This window comes from Henckelia pumila, chromosome 3, assembly GCF_033568475.1.
Source record: "Henckelia pumila isolate YLH828 chromosome 3, ASM3356847v2, whole genome shotgun sequence".
In the NCBI taxonomy this organism is placed as follows: Eukaryota; Viridiplantae; Streptophyta; class Magnoliopsida; order Lamiales; family Gesneriaceae; genus Henckelia; species Henckelia pumila.
The window spans coordinates 174,442,210-174,459,436 of record NC_133122.1 but is presented as its reverse complement, the minus strand read 5'-3'; the positions used below and the strand labels follow the sequence as shown (position 1 = coordinate 174,459,436).

General features: G+C 35.1%; 1 long non-coding RNA gene across 3 annotated transcripts; it reads left to right on the top strand.

Moving 5' to 3' along the window:
- The first annotated feature begins 6,562 nt into the window (after positions 1-6,562).
- LOC140893102 (uncharacterized) lies at positions 6,563-10,197 on the top strand. Of its 3 annotated transcripts, none has more exons than XR_012153023.1 (4): positions 6,563-6,773; positions 8,596-8,689; positions 9,175-9,347; positions 9,816-10,197. It is a non-coding gene; the product is annotated as an uncharacterized lncRNA (long non-coding RNA). The 3 variants fall into 3 exon arrangements; XR_012153024.1 differs by having other exon boundaries at positions 9,175-9,361; XR_012153021.1 differs by lacking the exon at positions 9,175-9,347.
- The last annotated feature ends 7,030 nt before the right edge of the window (positions 10,198-17,227 follow it).

The following is a 17,227-nucleotide window of genomic DNA, read 5'->3' as shown; positions in this document are numbered from 1 at the left end:
TTTTTCCATCCTTTGGTTTGTTTCCTAAATCACCATCCCGATCATCCATGTGTGAGTCATTTGCATGATTATCAATAAAATATTTACATGTATGTCATATTTACATATGCATGCTAAGTCCATATTCAAGTATGAAAGAAATTATTTTCAGAAACGAAGTGAAATGATTGTGACTATAGAAAGTATGGGTTTGGACGGGCTAGGAGACGTTCTGGCTTCCCTTACCAAATTTATGGGTTTGGACGGGCCGGGAGAAATCCTAACTTCCCTTACCATGTATGTGCAAGTTGGGTTGGGAGAAATCCTGACTTCCTTATGGCATAGTGCACTGCAGCCATGATCATGATCGAAATCACAGAGTCACAATCCAAGGATCTAAGTTCAAGATATTTATGACTATTTCAAGAAATTTATGACTATGTTAAGATATTTATGACTACGTTTCAGTACAGTTTATGCAGATATATGGATTATGTTCGACTTAGACATGCATATGTTTCATTCATGTTCACTTCATTATTTAAGAAATCATTTATTTAAGTTAAGGGCACAAAAATATATTTTATTAAAAGTTATTTTTAATCTGCCTGTGCTTGTATTTATGTAATATTCGTTATCTTTCTCATATTCTTGTTGGGCCCCTAGGCTCACTACTTTTACTTGGTGCGGGTTAGATTATTTCATGAGATCGAGGGGCATGACTATCGAGCGGACTGTAATACGGGCACGACACTTCCCTCCGATCTATGCCAGTCTTCAGCATTAATTGTTCAATCTTTATTACTTTAAAGTTTATTATTTTATTGATTGGATAGTGTAAGCGAAGGATTTATTTATGGTTTATGGGCTTGTATTATCAAACTATTTAACCTTTGGGATATTTGATTAACGAAAATCTTTCTTGGGTTCTCGTTTTTTTCTCAGTCTAGTTTATTTAGTATTGTCGGCTGTTTTCTTTTCTTTAAAAATTTGTTGTCTGTGTCAGGTGGGTTGTTATTTAATTAGACAGGTCATGCCGAAAATTTTTGAAAACCCGTATTTTATTTAATTATTATTTAGTAAAGGTCAGGGTCATTTCAGTTAGACTCTAGCCGTCAAATGAAAGCTGCATGCAGTAGTTCATTAATCTTTTGATTACGTGTCCGGAGAGGGGCAATAGGGTTACCGATGACCAACTCAGGTGGATGATTTTTACTCCACCGAAGATTTGGTCCAAGGGGATTCGTGTTTGTTGGAGTGTCGTCCTCATTCCTGATTGTGTTATCAGGTTCAATGATTTCTTCTCCAATTCTCTGTTTGTCATGATCTTGATCTATTCTTTGGTCATTAGGTTAAATGATCACTTCTTCTAGTTCATCCCTTGTGACAGGAGGTTCATCACTGTCATTATCATCTTCTAGGACAATTGATTCCAGCCTATTTGCTAGATCTTTGATATCGGTTAGGGATTTATCTGCACATATAGTAGTTTCATCAAAAATAACATGAATGGATTCCTCTACTGTCAGTGACTTTTTGTTAAATACTCGGTAAGCTCGACTGACTGAGGAATATCCAACGAATATGCCTTCTTCTGCTTTAACATCAAAGGCCTTTAAGCGATGTTTTCCGTTATCATGAATGAAGCATGTACAGCCAAATACTTTAAAATAAGAAACATTGGGTTTTGTGCCATTCCAGATCTCATATGGTGTCTTATTGTGTTTCTTGTTAACCATAGATCTGTTTTGAGTGTAACATGTTGTGTTAATTGCCTCTGCCCAGAGTCTTTGAGATACGTTAGAATCAGCAATCATAGTTCTAGCTGCTTCTTTGAGAGTACGATTTCTTCTTTCAGAAACACCATTTTGCTGTGGGTTCCTAGCAGCAGACAACTCATGCTTGATTCCATGGTCATCTAGATAGGATTCTAGGGTTTTTTTAAAAAAATTCAGTGCCTCTATCACTCCTGATCCGATCTATCCCAGTACGTTTCTCATTTTGCAAGCGTTTAAAAATCTTTATCAGGTGAGTAGCTGTTTGATCTTTGGACGATAAAAAAATTACCCATGTGAAGCGAGAGTAATCTTCCACAATAACTAAGGTGTATCTCATTCCCCCTAAGCTCCTGACCGGTATAGGACCAAATAGATCCATATGTAACAGGTCTAAGCATTTAGAAGAAGATATACACCCTTTGGTTTTAAAAGTAGCTCTCACTTTTTTGCCCTGCTGACAATCCGAACAAACTCTATTCTTTTTAAAATCGTCTTTGGGCAGGCCAAGAACCAACTCATGTTTGCTCAGATGTTCAATGGACTTAAAATGCAAATGATTGAGCCGTTTATGCCATAACCACTGCTTATCATTTTGAGCAACAAAACACGTAGGAGCTAATGGTTGTTCACTTTTCCAGTTTAACCTATAAATGGTGTGTTCTATTAGTATGGTTAACATGATTTCACCATTACTAGATTTGATCGTGCATGTGTGTTTGTGAAATTCAATCGTGTGACCATTATCACATAATTGACAACTGCTAATCAGATTATAGCATAAGTTATCAACAAGAAATACGTCATTAATAATGATGTTACCATGAGTAATCTTACCCTTACCCACGGTCTTACCCTTTGCGTTATCACCAAACACTATTTTAGGCCATTTGTATGGTATAATTTTATATAGCAGTTCTTTGTTTCCAGTCATGTGTCTGGAGCATCCGCTGTCTAGAAACCAAGTTGTCTTTTCTATGGAAATATCCTTCTAGATTGATAGTTCCTGCAAGAAGAATATATAACCATGGTACCCTTATCTATTTGGGTCCAAACTGGATTAGTCCATTTGGGACCCACACATGAATTACTCTAACGATTTTACCCGTATGTGCATTAATAAAGTGAGTCGGTCGAGGTGTATGATATGTGCTGGTGTGTGATCTGGATCTTACATTGTACGGTTTGAAATTTTGATCTTTGTTATTCAGTCTGTATCGTTTTTGAATAGGCATGCTATTGAAGTACTGGTTTTGTGTCACCCGATGATTCCTGTACTTGGATTGACTTGGTTCAAACCTCGACTGCCTGAACTTAGATTGGTTTCCCATTCTTTGTTCATTCGGTCTAGGTTTATTCCATGTCTCTCATTTCCTTGGAGTCTTAGGCTCCACATATCCCAGTCCTTTATGCTTACTTTTGCTCTCATAGCGACTCGACTGTCCATCATTGATCTTAGGTTCAACATGTTCATATATCGTACAAGATCGAACGAATCTTATTACATTAGGATCGTTCCCACTAGAATACGATTGAGTATTTTCCTTCAGAAGAGTACATTCATTTGAGCCATATCCAAGACCGGTTATATCACATGCTTGTTTCTGGTTCTCATGTATCTTATCCAATAAAGTAGAATAATTATTCCAAGAGTTGATTGTTTTAAGAAACTTTTGATTTTCAAATAAAGTGGATTAGAATACTCGTTTCATATCATCATTCTCAGCAGCCAACAGGTTTAGCTTAGTCCTTAGACCGTCAAGTTTTTTTTTCTGTAAACAGCTAGATTCTCTTGACTTATCAATGAGACATGCCTTTTCTGTCTTTGCTTCCTCGAATGATGTAGAAAGCTTCTTATACTCAGTGGTCATCTCATTAAGTTCTTGAATGAGTTATTATTGTGTAAATTCAGACGAGTTAATGTCAAATACCTCAGTGTCGTCTTCTTCATGTTGAGAGTTAGCCATAAGACATTGAACTTGCTCTTCCTCACTTTCTTCGGATGAGCTATCTGTATCGGCTGATTCGGACTCTGTTTCTGCCCATTTGCTTTTTCCTTCATCTGCAACTAGCACTCTTTGTTTCTTATTCTTTTGGAACGTTCTTCTTCCTTCTTTGCCTTTCTTTTTCTCATAATGCTGCTTTCTCTCTTTATTCTTTGATTTAGTGCAATCTACAATGAAGTGGTCTTGCTTGCCATAGTTAAAACACGCAGGACCATCCTCTGTATGGTCTTGTTTATAATAAGGGTTTAAACTTTGTTTTATTATTCGCATAAATTTTCCAAACCTTTTGATGAGCTAATTGCATCCACACACCCTGTAAAAAGTCTAAAAGGCATAAAACTCCTTAAAAAATATTAATAGGCTAATGCATCCCTCAGTTTTTTAAAATGTAGCACATTTCACCCCTATGTTATACAAACTCGGGCACATTTATATCCTCTCATAGGGGTTTTTATGCTAATTTTTTTAAAACATAGGGTCTAACATGCTATTAATTTTACACAGGGGGTTTTATGTCTTTTAGACTTTTCATAGGGGGTGTGGATGCAATTAGCCCCTTTTGATAAAAAGGGACATTTCTTCGCCACTCATCTGCTCAGTTGTCTTCTTTGCTGATGCTTCCTCGGTCGGTTGAGGTTAGATGGTTGACGTCAATGCCTTGGTAGGGTTTGATACTGATGGTTCTTCCTCTGTTCTGATTTCGAGTTCAAACTCGTATGCCTTGAGATCTGCATACAAGTCATGAAGCTTTAGTTTTTTTAGATCCTTTGATTCCCTCATGGTTATGGTCTTGACATCTCATTCTCTGAGTAGTGCCCGCATAACCTTCAAAGAAATTTCACGGTTAGAGTATATTTTTCCGAGAGCAATTAATTCACAAATAATATTGCTAAATCTTTTATCAAACTCAGCCATAGTTTCTCCTGATTTCATCTTGGCATTGTCAAACATCTGAATGGCTACATTGAGTTTGTTTTCCTTGGTTTGATTGTTTTCTTCGCATAATTGAGTAAGTTTTTCCAAAATTTCTTTCGTAGTTGAGACGTCTTGATCTTGCTAAACATATTTTTGTCCAGCATTTTGTATAGTATGTCTTTGGCCACGTTATCAAGATTTGCTTTCTTCTTGTCCTCATTAGTCCATTCTGCTCTGGGTTTCTCAATCATCTGCGGTTCGCCTCCTGAAATGGCTACAGCGGTGTTGATTTTGAGAATCTTCATGGGTCCATCAATGATGACGTACCACATATCATCATCTCGAGCAGAAAGGTGTTCTTGCATACGTATTTTCCAGTCATCATAATCTTCTTTAGAGAACATAGGGATTTTATTTAGCGAAGTCATGATGAATATCAATAGCTAAAAGAAAGACCCTCTCTGATACCACTTGTTGGGGATCGAATACGTGTGTAGGGGGGGGGTGAATACACACTTATGATAATCTTTAATTCTAATGCAATATGATTGAGTAAATGTTAGTTCACTCAACCGATTTTTTGTTAGTTTTCTAGATGTATAAGAGCTTCTTATAATAGTGCGAAAACAACTCTTAATATGCTAGATGATAATGATGGAATAGTGTAATGCAGTAGCGTAAATAAGCACGGATATGTTTCTGGATGTTTGAAACTCAATCTCCTATTGTAGTACCTAAAATCTAACCTTCTAAATCGCATTCATTAAATTTAATAAATATTAGGATTATTATTTTTAAGTTTAATTGATTTAAATTTTTTATTTTATTTATGTGTTAATAAATTATTAATTGTTTAAAATATATTCATTTAAAATATTTTATTATACTACTTAATTGTTTTAAAGATTTTTAAAGGTTTAAGATTTATTTATTTAAATGATTTTATTGTACTAAATATTTAATTAATATTTTAATTATTTTAGTTTATTTGTCTAAATGATTTTTATTGTGCAATTTAATTGTTTCAAATATTTTAAAAGGTTTTAAGTCTGCTTAATTAAATGATTCTAATTATTTAGTTTGTTCATTTAAATGGTTTTAATTGTCTAACTTATTTAAATATTTTTGGTTCTCCAACCTGTTTATTTTAAATAACGTGAGTTTAGCGGTTAGATATTTTAAATTATTTTAAATGCCTAGATTCTTTATTTAAATGCTTTAAACTGCCCAAGTCATTTTTAAAGGTTTCTATTCCGTTTTTGTATTATTTAAATGACTTTTAACCGTTCATTTAGTTTGTTTAAATTATTTTAACCGCTCAGCTATTATTTAAATATTTTAATTATCGTTGTGACATCAAAATATTTAAAGTGTTGATTTTAACACCTAAGTTAGTGTTTAAATTCCTTCAGATGTTTATTCGTTTAATATTTAAGTTAATTTTCTTGAGATTCTTGAGTTCAGTGACTTCCGGTTCCGGCTTACGACGATGGTGGATTTTGACGATAAATTCCTAGATTTTATTTCAAGAGTTATAAATTTGTGAGAATTGAGGAAAATAATTCAAGTATTTACTTTTAAGATTTTCCGGGTGACCAAAATCGCCTTTGCGGCAATTTTGAAGCTTACTTGAGAATTTTCCAAAAATTAAAAATTTCAAACCCGGACTAGCGAAATCTAAATTATTTATTTCAATACTTGAATTTTTAAACACTAGGAATTTGAAAGAAATAGTGTGTGTAGTGCAAGAATTGTTATAAAAGAGTATCACTTTTTAAAAGTAAGTAACACCTTTTTAAAATTACACACATACCCACCTATGCATACATACACCTTTACATACACACACATATACACTTAAAACATATTTTTTTCAACACAAAGAAATCCAACCCTTGAACCCTACCCCCAAATCACGTCTCTTCTCCCTCATTTCTCAAGAAGTCGACGGCTTCTCCTTCTCCTAGCTTTTCGGCCGCCGCCGTTCCTCCTCCCACCGCCGCCGTTGCCGGAGGTCCACCATGGAAGGTCACTCTTAGCTGCTGGACGTTTTTCAGCCTTGGTTCCATCCATTTCTTCAAGTTTTTTTGGCTAGAAGGCAAGTATAAGCTTTTCTTTGGCCCAAGCTAGCTATTTAATCTTTTAAGCTATTGTTCTTGTTAAATTTCGATATACTCATGATTTTGGCAAGCAATGTTTCGGATTTGACAAATTTTCAGTAGGGTTGAAGTGCAAAATTCGAAAATTTGATGTGGTTTTAAGTTTAATGGGTTGTATGATGAAATGTGATATGAGACATGAGGAGTTCTTGATGCATTCTAATTTTTCAGAAATTTCAGAAGTGAACCATGCATAAATTCAAATTTTCAATGTATTTTGATGGAGTTTGAAGTTGTGTTATGAGAATTTTATTGCAAGTCATTAGTCTCTTTGTTTGCTCAAGTGTTGGATGCATTTTGGTATGTCATTTGCCATTTTCGAAATTTTTGGATGGTGGTGTGGTTGAGGGCTGACAATGTTTGTTTTAAGTCCTAAGGGATGTTAAAAGAATGGTTTTATAGGTTGTAAGGGGTTAGAGTTGAGGCAAAATGGGTATGGAGTCAGAATTGGAAGTGTAGGTGAACTTGGTTGATCAAAAGGTGTTTGAGGGCTGCTGGATTCGGGTGCAGGGAAGTGGGCTCGTGAAGTTTTTTCGGGGCGTGGATTAGTCCTAGGTCGAGCTTAAGGTTTTTTGATCGTGTCGGTTCAAATTGGGCTCGATTCAGATAAGTTTCGGATAGGATAAGGGTCATTGAAGTTAGAAGGTTAAAACAGAATTTTTATGTGCATTGTGTGAGCTGTTGGATAGTTGATTAAACTGAACTTTTTGACCAACTATGGATGGGTAAGGGTTGGTCCTAAGTCAAGTTTAGGATGTTGTGGTAGTGTCGGTTCAATTTGGGAGCGAATAAAGTTAGTTTTGGTCAAGTTAGGAATTTTTCAAGTTAAGGTGTCTAGTGAAGAATTTTGATAGTGTGAGGGCTGCCCGGAAATTTGTTTTGAACGGGTTGCTCGGTTGGTATTTAGAGGTCATAACCTAGTCCTTGGATTAGTTTGAAGTGTTTAGAGAGTGCCGGTTCAAACGGGATCGAAATTGGTTTAGGTAATATTGAGTTAAGGAATTTACGGTTTGATTGCTCGGGTTAAGATGTGCATGAGGAAAAATAGAGTCTAAGTTGGGTGATCAACTTAGGGGCAGCCACTCACTCACCTAATATCCATATTTTGAGTTGGGTTTTCATTCCCTAAAGTTCATATTCGTGTGCGTGAGTCTCGTCTTCGAGTTGAGTAAAGTTTAAGCAAGTTGTTGCATTTCTTGTGCATCTTCAGAAAAGTTAAGGTTCCAAGTCAAGAAAGTAAAAGTTAAAGAATGAAGTGAGTTTGTTGTAACTTAGACATGCAATGATGGGTCAGGGGATGCCCTGGTTCACTTGCCAACATGAGACGTGTAGATCGGGGTCGGGAGACATCTCGGCTTCCCTACCAAATTAGACGTGTAGATCGGGGTTGGGAGAAATCTCGACTTCCCTACCAAATTAGAGGGGCAATGTGGGGCCGAGAAGAACTCGGTTTCCTTGCCAGCATAGTACTTTAGTCATTGATCGATCAAAACCATAGTCACAATCAATGATCTAAATTCACAAAAAAGGAATTAAAGTTTCAAGTAAAGTTTAAGAAAGTTCCAAGTTCAAAGGGGTGAGTTTGCGTGAGTTCATTTCTTACAGTTCGTCTCATTTTCATTTATCATGCAGCTTTTCAGTTTAAGTTTCAAAGTATTATATGTACAGTACTTTAAGTATTGCCACATGTATTTTTAACCCTTGTTATTTCACTGCCTATACTTGTTGAGTCATTAGACTCACTACGCTTGCTTGGTGCAGATTAGATTATCGTTGAGTTGAGGGACAGGACTATCGAGTAGACTGCGATGCGGACACGGCACATCCCTCCAACCTATGCTAGACTTCCGCAAAGGTATACTTTAATGCTTTAAAGTCGTTCATTTTTTTGTTGATTGGATAAATGTAAGCTTAAAAATTTATAGAATTGTTTGTGGGCATGTAAAAGTCAAATTGTTTAACTTTTGGATGTTGTTTTTTTTCGAAAGCTTATGTTTATCGTAATTGTTTTCCTTCTGGGTGTCTATTATATATATTTTTATTTTTGAACTGCTGAGTTGAGACAGGTGGGATTTTGTATTTTCAAACTAGTCATGACAAAATTTTTAAAAATCCGCATTTTCTTTATTAATTAATTTAAAGTAGAGGTTAGAGTCGTTTCACCTACGTCGCCCCTTCTTCCTCACGGAAAAGGATACACTAGAAGACTTTGGTTATTAAAATGTCTTACAATACACCCGATTCAAGTTAGGACTTATCAAATGCCCAAGATGGAACTCCTAGATTCACAATGATAAGATTCAAAGCTCTTATCAAACTTTTCTTCAATTGATGATGTAGAATATCTAAGCTGCTTGAAAGCTTAGAATCTCAAATCCTTGTAGCAGATGGTGTTCTTCAAACAACAGCTTGATTTGAGTAACCCTTGGAAAGATCTCTTCGAAGATCGGATAAGATTTTTAGTGAATGGTTGAATGAGCGGTCGAGTATTCAAGATAGTTTCAAAAGCTCAAGTATGCAAATCTTTGTAAGCATGACTATATATTCCTTGTAGAGAAGCTTTGATATATATATATATATATATACAGTCATGATCCACTGCACACCAGTGTGCAGAGATTTTGTGTGCACCGCGGGATGTTCACACGAACATCTAAAAAAAATCAGATGTTCGCGAGAACATCTTTGATGTTCACGCAAACATCACAGGGTGCACACAAAATCCATGCACACTGGTGTGCAGGGGAACAAGATTATATATATATATATATATATATATATATATATATATATATATATAACTTTTCTCCAACGTCTTTTTCTTCTTTCAACGATGGGAAACATCTATGATGTCAAATATCAATCTTTGATATGTGAACTGTGATAATATGTTCTGAATATCTTGTACAAGGAGCACCTTTAATTGTCTATTCAATGTGTATTCACATTAAATGCTATTTATGGCTTTCTCACTTTTTCAGACGGCTCCTTAAATGCTTTGTCCTTTGCATTTAAGTTGTTTTGTCAACTCTCCGAGAACTGAAAATCTGTGACTCCTGAATGTGGTATATATCTTAACATCTTCGGAGTTCAGTAGATATCTTAGCCGGTAGATATGTTTCGCTCGGTTGACAAGTAGCGGTTGACATGCTTTGATCAGCTGATACTGCTTATTTCAGTTGATATCTTTTGGTCAGCTGATATGTTGAAGACGGTAGACTTCTATTGTACACCTGTTATATATGTAAGCGGCGGCCGATCTAAAACAACGATTTATTGTTTTGTTACCATCAAAAGTTAGGATTCAACAGCTATTTTTAATTTTTTTTATTTAAATTATAATCAATTGACCATCGTTATTTGACATTACTATTTCCTTTAATTTGTTTTCGGAAAAATATATTTATGGTATGCAATTTATGAAGATGTATAAGTCATAATGAAATGGTAATCAGTCTTAAAATTGACGTGTTTAATTTTTTTAATTGATAAAATTATTCAAAAAATTATGAGAAAATCTGAGATATACAATTAATAATAAATTAAAAATTATAAGTTTGAACATTTTTTAGTAGCTGAAAAAATTCACATGATTTTTGAATTCCAAAAAGAAACTTCTTCAAAATTTTAATCCATATTTAAAACTGTAAAAGACGTGTTTAAAATAATGTGCGGATATAGAACATCATCATATTTGTAGGAAATATTAACCCATTTTTAATCAAACTAAAATATTATGATAGGTGGATTTTAATTTTAGGAATTATCACAGCAAAACGTGAGGATTTCAAATTCAAACTTTTTTACCTCACGGTAATGATAGACAACCATTGATTTGATCACACATAACTCTATCGTTCCTCCATACCATTAACAATGGAACAATTATGAATATATATAATTCCAGAATTCAAAAAGCATAAATACATTTAAAAATATTTGGATATAATGGCAAATGATTTTATTTTTTTACCTTGATGTTTAACGAATGTGAGCAAGGTAACTAAATCTCTTTGTTTTCTTTTATTCTATATTTCCATCCGTTGAGGACTTGGCTTGTTTGATCGAGCAAGGTTGAAGAACTTGGTCCCGAGTTGGCTAATATCTCTTGAGTATTTTCTGCAAATGTGTATTCAGTAATTTAATTGAAAATGAAAATTGGAAGACGATGCAATTGAGTATTTAACGACATATAAGATTGATCACAAAAAAGGATATGTTGGGAGAGAAATTGTTTGCATGCAATCGACATATGCGAGGAACTATACCTATTGAATAATACATTGTCGATCAAATAAATAACATGAACTTGAAATATAAGCTATGGACATACTATATCATATAATCACCAAAAAATAAAATGAAAATGAAATGAAATATACGTTATAAGTATATTATCCGATTCAATTCCCAAACAATAAAACCATGAAGCATGCTAATTTGAATATCTTTATTATTTGTCATGTTTATTAGTTACAAAGAAAATACTACACTATCAAGAAAACAAAGTTCATCGTTAATTTTCTTTTCTTCCTTGACTCTGATGAATCCTCAATCCATTGACGACATTTTTCAATTTGCAACTTTGAATAGTTTGAAAATGAATTGCTGGCCTCTAGCGTACTTCCTTCAGATGCACCTAAAATGAACATAATTGAAAACATTGAATGAAAAACAAGAAGCAACTAATCATTCTACAATATATGAGATCCATAGTAACTTATACAAATATACCTTGGGATGAAGAATTTTCTTGTATAATCGAGATGCATAGAAGTGCTGTCATTGAGTATAGCATTCGCGCGCTATGAAAAATGTACAAAAGTGTTGCATAAGATAACAAAATTAATTAAAAAAAAACGAAGGGAAAACAATTTATAAACAAATGAAATAGTTTTGAAATGCTACAGCGAAAAATACTACCAACCCAAAACGATATGCATACATTTTTTTTAAGAGAAAGACGTGATATCCAAACCTTTTGGGCGAGAAAGTTGATGGGTTTTTATTTATGGACTTTTCAAGGGATGAGAAAACGATCGGTGGGAATCAGTGGACATCGGTGCAAGGACAACAGCTTCCCTTTTCTTTGTTCTTCCCTTTTTTTTTTTTTTTTTTTTTTTTTTTTCAAAACGTTAGTGGGAATCATGGCAAACACAATAGCTCCCCTTTTCTTTGTTTCTTGCCGTTCGAGTTACTAATTTGATGGTGGAATAAGAGATGTAAATTGTAATACTCGTGACTAAATTTTTGAAAATAATTAACAGATTATATTTAAGAAAGTTTTTACCAGCCAATAAATAAATATATATATATATATATGATTTTGGTATAATTATTTTTGAAATAATTATATCTCTATTCAATTTTAAATATAAAATCATAAATTTAACTTTAGATATAGACACGTTACTATTGTTTGATAACTTAATAGTCATAAAATTATTTATGATGAATTAATATTAATGAGGAAATTAAATTTATTGGACCGTTTCTCCTTTGTGCTTTCAATATTAGAATAGAATAAATTAAAAACCTCCTATTTAATTTGTTGACAACCGTTTCATACAGGCTAGCTAGTGTCTATAAATGTTTTTTGAGCAATTGACCAAATTACGTTTCAATTACTTTTGTCTTGTTCGGCAGCTTGTTTTCTTTGTCACCTCATCTTGTATTATCTTGAATTAAATTTTTAATTATTCTATTTTTTATATACACAATCGGGAGAAATCCCGGTTCAGTCCTAAATATTTGGACACATTCCCGATTCAGTCCTAAATGTTTGGACGTTCCCGGTTTGGTTCCAAATATTTTTCAAAAATTCTCGATTCAGTCCTAAATGTTTTATGTTCCCGGTTTGGTCCCAAATGTTTTCAAAAAGTTCCCAGTTCAGTTCTAAATGTTTTACGTTTCATATTTCGTCCTAAATGTTTTCCAAAAGTTTTCCATTTGGTCCTTCCATCTACAAACAAAGCGTGACAAAAAAAACTTACAAACAAAAAGACAAAGTTAAATAAAATATAAGTTAATAATAATAATAATAATAATAATAATAATAATAATAATAATAATAATAATAATAATAATAATAATAATAATAAATGAACGATAATGTCTTTCAAATGAAAATATAATCTAAATTATGCAAAATAAAATTACAGAATAAAACAATAATTGAACCGTGCAATTTTATAGTTAAAAACATTATCAATCACAAAGAAATAAACAAATGTTTTAGCAAATAACTAGTATTACTTATTTCACAAAATATTTGAATTTTTCAACAAACTTTTCAAGAGAAGAATACTTATGTTTAACAATTGAGAAAATATAATGAATTATTTGATCAACGTTGAAGTAGTGAGATGAAATTAAGTTTTATTTAATAGTAAATTTTTCTCATATACTAATTTTTTAAATTATGAAAAGAGTTTGAAAAAGATATTTTTTTTCCAACTTTCAATTTTTTTCTTAAATGTGCAAGCATCATGAATGAGAATATAACAAAATTAATAGAAATGTAAAATAACATCATTAAATTTTAATTCCTCAAGTTTCGTTTATTTTATTTAAGTTTTTATTTTGTAGCATCATGAATTTAATATTTTTATTTTGAAAATTGTGTAATATTGATTTAAATTTGGATAGAAACTCTAATAAAATTGTGTTTTAACACTACGCGGTGTTAGTTTTAACATACGAGTAGATGGAAGGATCAAAGCGGAAACTTTTGAGAACTATTTAGGACGAAATCGGCAAAGTACAAATATTTAGGACTGAAACTGAAACTTTTGGAAAACATTTAGGACCAAACCGGGAACGTATAAACATTTAGGACTGAACCGAAAATTTTTGAAAAACATTTGGGACCAAACCAGGAACGTCCAAACATTTAGGACTGAACCGGGAATGTGTCCAAACATTTGGGACTGAACCGGGATTTTTCCCATACACAATCATATGAACGGCGGCAACCATATCCGTATCAATTTGAAGACAAAATTCCATGTCTAAAACAGTAAACAATAACGACGACTTGTTAGGACTATTTTTGGAATCGAATCACCAAGAGATGTTGAATGGTGACAGAAGTTATGGTATGAACATAGACGAAGTCGTTGCAGAGTACAAGTTGTTTTACATTGTTGGGCACGAGACCACGTCTGTGTTGCTTGTTTGGACATTGTTTTTGTTGAGTTTACATCCAGAATGGCAGAAAAACGTCAGAGATGAGGTCTTGCAAGTGTTTGGGAGTCATCTAGTACCAGACTTCGATGGGTTGAATCATCTGAAAATCATAAGTAAATTAACTACGTATGTGATTTATTCAACAATTATTATAACACTATAGTTAAGTATATGTATTAATTAATGAAATCCTTGCACAGGTGACTATGATTCTGTACTAGGTTTTGATGCTATATCCACAAACTGTCGCACTTATTCGAAGAACAACAGAGGACACCAAATTGGAGACATTGAGTTTGCCAAAAGGGGTACATGTTTTACTACCAACGGTTATGTTACATCAAAGTTGCGAAATCTGGGGCGAGGACGCAATGGAGTTCAAGCCATATAGATTCAGCGAAGGTGCGTCCATAGCACAGAAAGGCCAGGCATATACTTACTGATACCCCAGGAGGAAAATAGCTTAGCTCATCGATGACCCTAAGCTCGAAGTTTTCTTGTTACCAGGTCGGGAGCTCGGCCAAGCTCCCCCGCCATATTTGGCAGGTCGGGTCGGGAGCTCGGCCTTTGTCAGGTCGGGTTGGGAGCTCGGCTGAGTGAGCTCGGGATAATGCCAAGCTCCCTCCCCGATGGTTCGGAGGATTAGCAGGAGGTTAGCCTAGTAAGTTGGTCCAGCAGATTCAATAGGCTAACTAAGATGTTAGGATTAGTTCAGCTCAGGTTAAGCGTATTGTTATTTTCTTTGTCAGACAAGATTCGAGCGAGATCTCAGCCTAGATATTCGGGATCGGGATCCCAGGATTCTCGGGTTCTAGATAAGGAAGGTAGACGCTAAATCTGGAGCTCTCTCCTATGAATATCAGGTTCACTTTAATTATTTGGATTGAATAATCACTCGTGTGCACACACCACTCTCTATATTTCGTTATCCTAGCATCTGACTTGAGCGTCGGAGGGGATACGCCGGAACACCTTCCGGCCCCCCTTAACACTCTTTTTCGTGTTTTCAGGTCCGCAGCAGCTCATCACTTAGTGGATGAGTTTTGTTAGCTCGGCTAGTTAGCTCATCCAAGGAGATCACTTTATTGATAGATATCAATTGGCGCCGTCTGTGGAAAACTTAAGCTAAGGAGTAGATATGTCAGGAAGAGGAAGAGGAAGATGAAGATGAAGAGAAGGGGGGAATGTGGCAGACATGACTGTAGATCAGCTCAGTCAGTTTATCACTCAAACGGTGCAAGCGGCCATGGGTCAGAATCCACCCCCTACTCCCCCTCCACCAGGAGGGCAGCCGAACCAAATGGATGCGATGTGGGAGGATATCAGGAGATTGGGTCGACATGTCTGAGGTTGGCCTGGGCCTAAATAGAGGGAAAGCCTTTTTTCTCGAGCTATTCTAGATGAAGAACTTCCTGCAAATTTTAAGCAGCCCACCTTAGGGGAGTATGATGGGAGCTCAGATCCGGAGGAGCATTTGGGGAGATTTGAAAATGCAGCTCTGTTGCATAGATATTCGGATGCAATTAAGTGCCGGGTTTTCCTCACTACTCTAGTGAGGTCAGCTCAGCAGTAGTTCAACCTCTTACAGCCTGGTAGTATACGGAATTTCAACGACTTCAGCTCAGCCTTTTTACACCAATTTGCGTGTAGTAAGAAATATTTGAAGACTTCTTTCAGTTTGTTTAATTTAAAGCAATCTGAGGTGGAACCCTTGTGGGAGCATGTTCAACGCTTCAATACAGCAGCTCTAGAAGTACCTGCTACCACTGCCGATACTATGGTGAATTCTTTCAGTCAAGGATTGAGGGGAGGAGAGTTTTTTAAATCCTTAGTCAAGAAGCCTCCTTTGACTTATGATAAGCTCCTTAGTCAAGCTGAGAAGTATGTGAATCTAGAGGATGCACAGAGGCAAAGAAGACAGGAAAGAACATCGGGAAGTAAGCCCAGTAACAAGTCAGGAGAAAAGACAGAGGAGAAGGCGGAGGTAGGGAGAAAGAGGTCTGCAGAAGAGGTGAGCAGGGCTAAGGGACCCTATCCCTACGTGCCACTTTCAGTAAGCCTGGAGAAGTCAATTCAAATATGTGAGGAAAGACAGGTACTTGCGAGGCCTCGGAATGCTGAGAGAGGTCCGCGGTTACCTCCATCCGAAAAGCTGTGATTTTCATCAGGATTATGGGCATGTCACCAATGATTGTCAGAGGTTAGGTGAGGAGGTTCAGAGGATCATGTATGAAGATCCTCGAATCAGAGCTGAGCTAACTCAAAGAGAAAACCCTCCTCGCCAAGGCCGAGCTCCGAAGTGGAGGAATCAGAAGAATGAGGACAGGGGAAATCAAGTTGATCATAAGGGAATATGTGAAGATTCAATTTTTTTTAGTAACATTACAAGGAGTTGAAAGGCCAACATCAATGTAGAAATTGAAGAGTCATGATCAAGGTTTGTAACAGCCCAATTCATGGCTGATAATGACATTAAAATGGGATGTAATGGCCTTAAACCATGACCATTCAGCTGATCTAAGTTTCCTATAAATACTCCCAAAGGTTGAGTGAAAAATCACAACCAAGAAGCATTTCTAAGTCCATTGTACTGATTTTTTTCGTTATCCCATATGACTTCTAAATCCAATCTTCACCGTTCAAAATATACCTTTTGATGTTATACATATTCTGTCCAAGTTTCATCTCAATCCAACGGTTAGATTTACGTAAAAGGCCTTCTCAATAATAAGTGGCAGATTCTAGGCGAGAAGGGAGCGACAATTCGTCGACCAGAAATGGTATTAAATTATCTTCAAAGACGATCTCACAGTTCATAATCTTTTTCACATCCTTATAAACGTGCTGAAAAAATTTGTGGTCGATCCGACGGTTCCATATTCCGCAAATACTTTTGAAAGTTGACTGATTTTTTGTTTCATACAAATCCGAAAATAAGGTAAGTGGGTTTTTTGTTTCTTTAAGTCATATTTGTTTCAATTCGATGAAAATCATTGAGTCTTGTTTCTAATGGACTCTTTTTGTTCATTTTGATTCTTTAAGCATTATTCTAAGAAACCATCGAAATCTTTGTTTGGGCTTATTCTTGTTTGAAATCACCAAGTATCCGTTTCAAGTTTTGATCGTACACTGTTTGTTTTATGTCCTTTGATTCCGTATATTTTTCGTTCCACATGAATCCTTTGTTATGCTTTATTTATAAGTA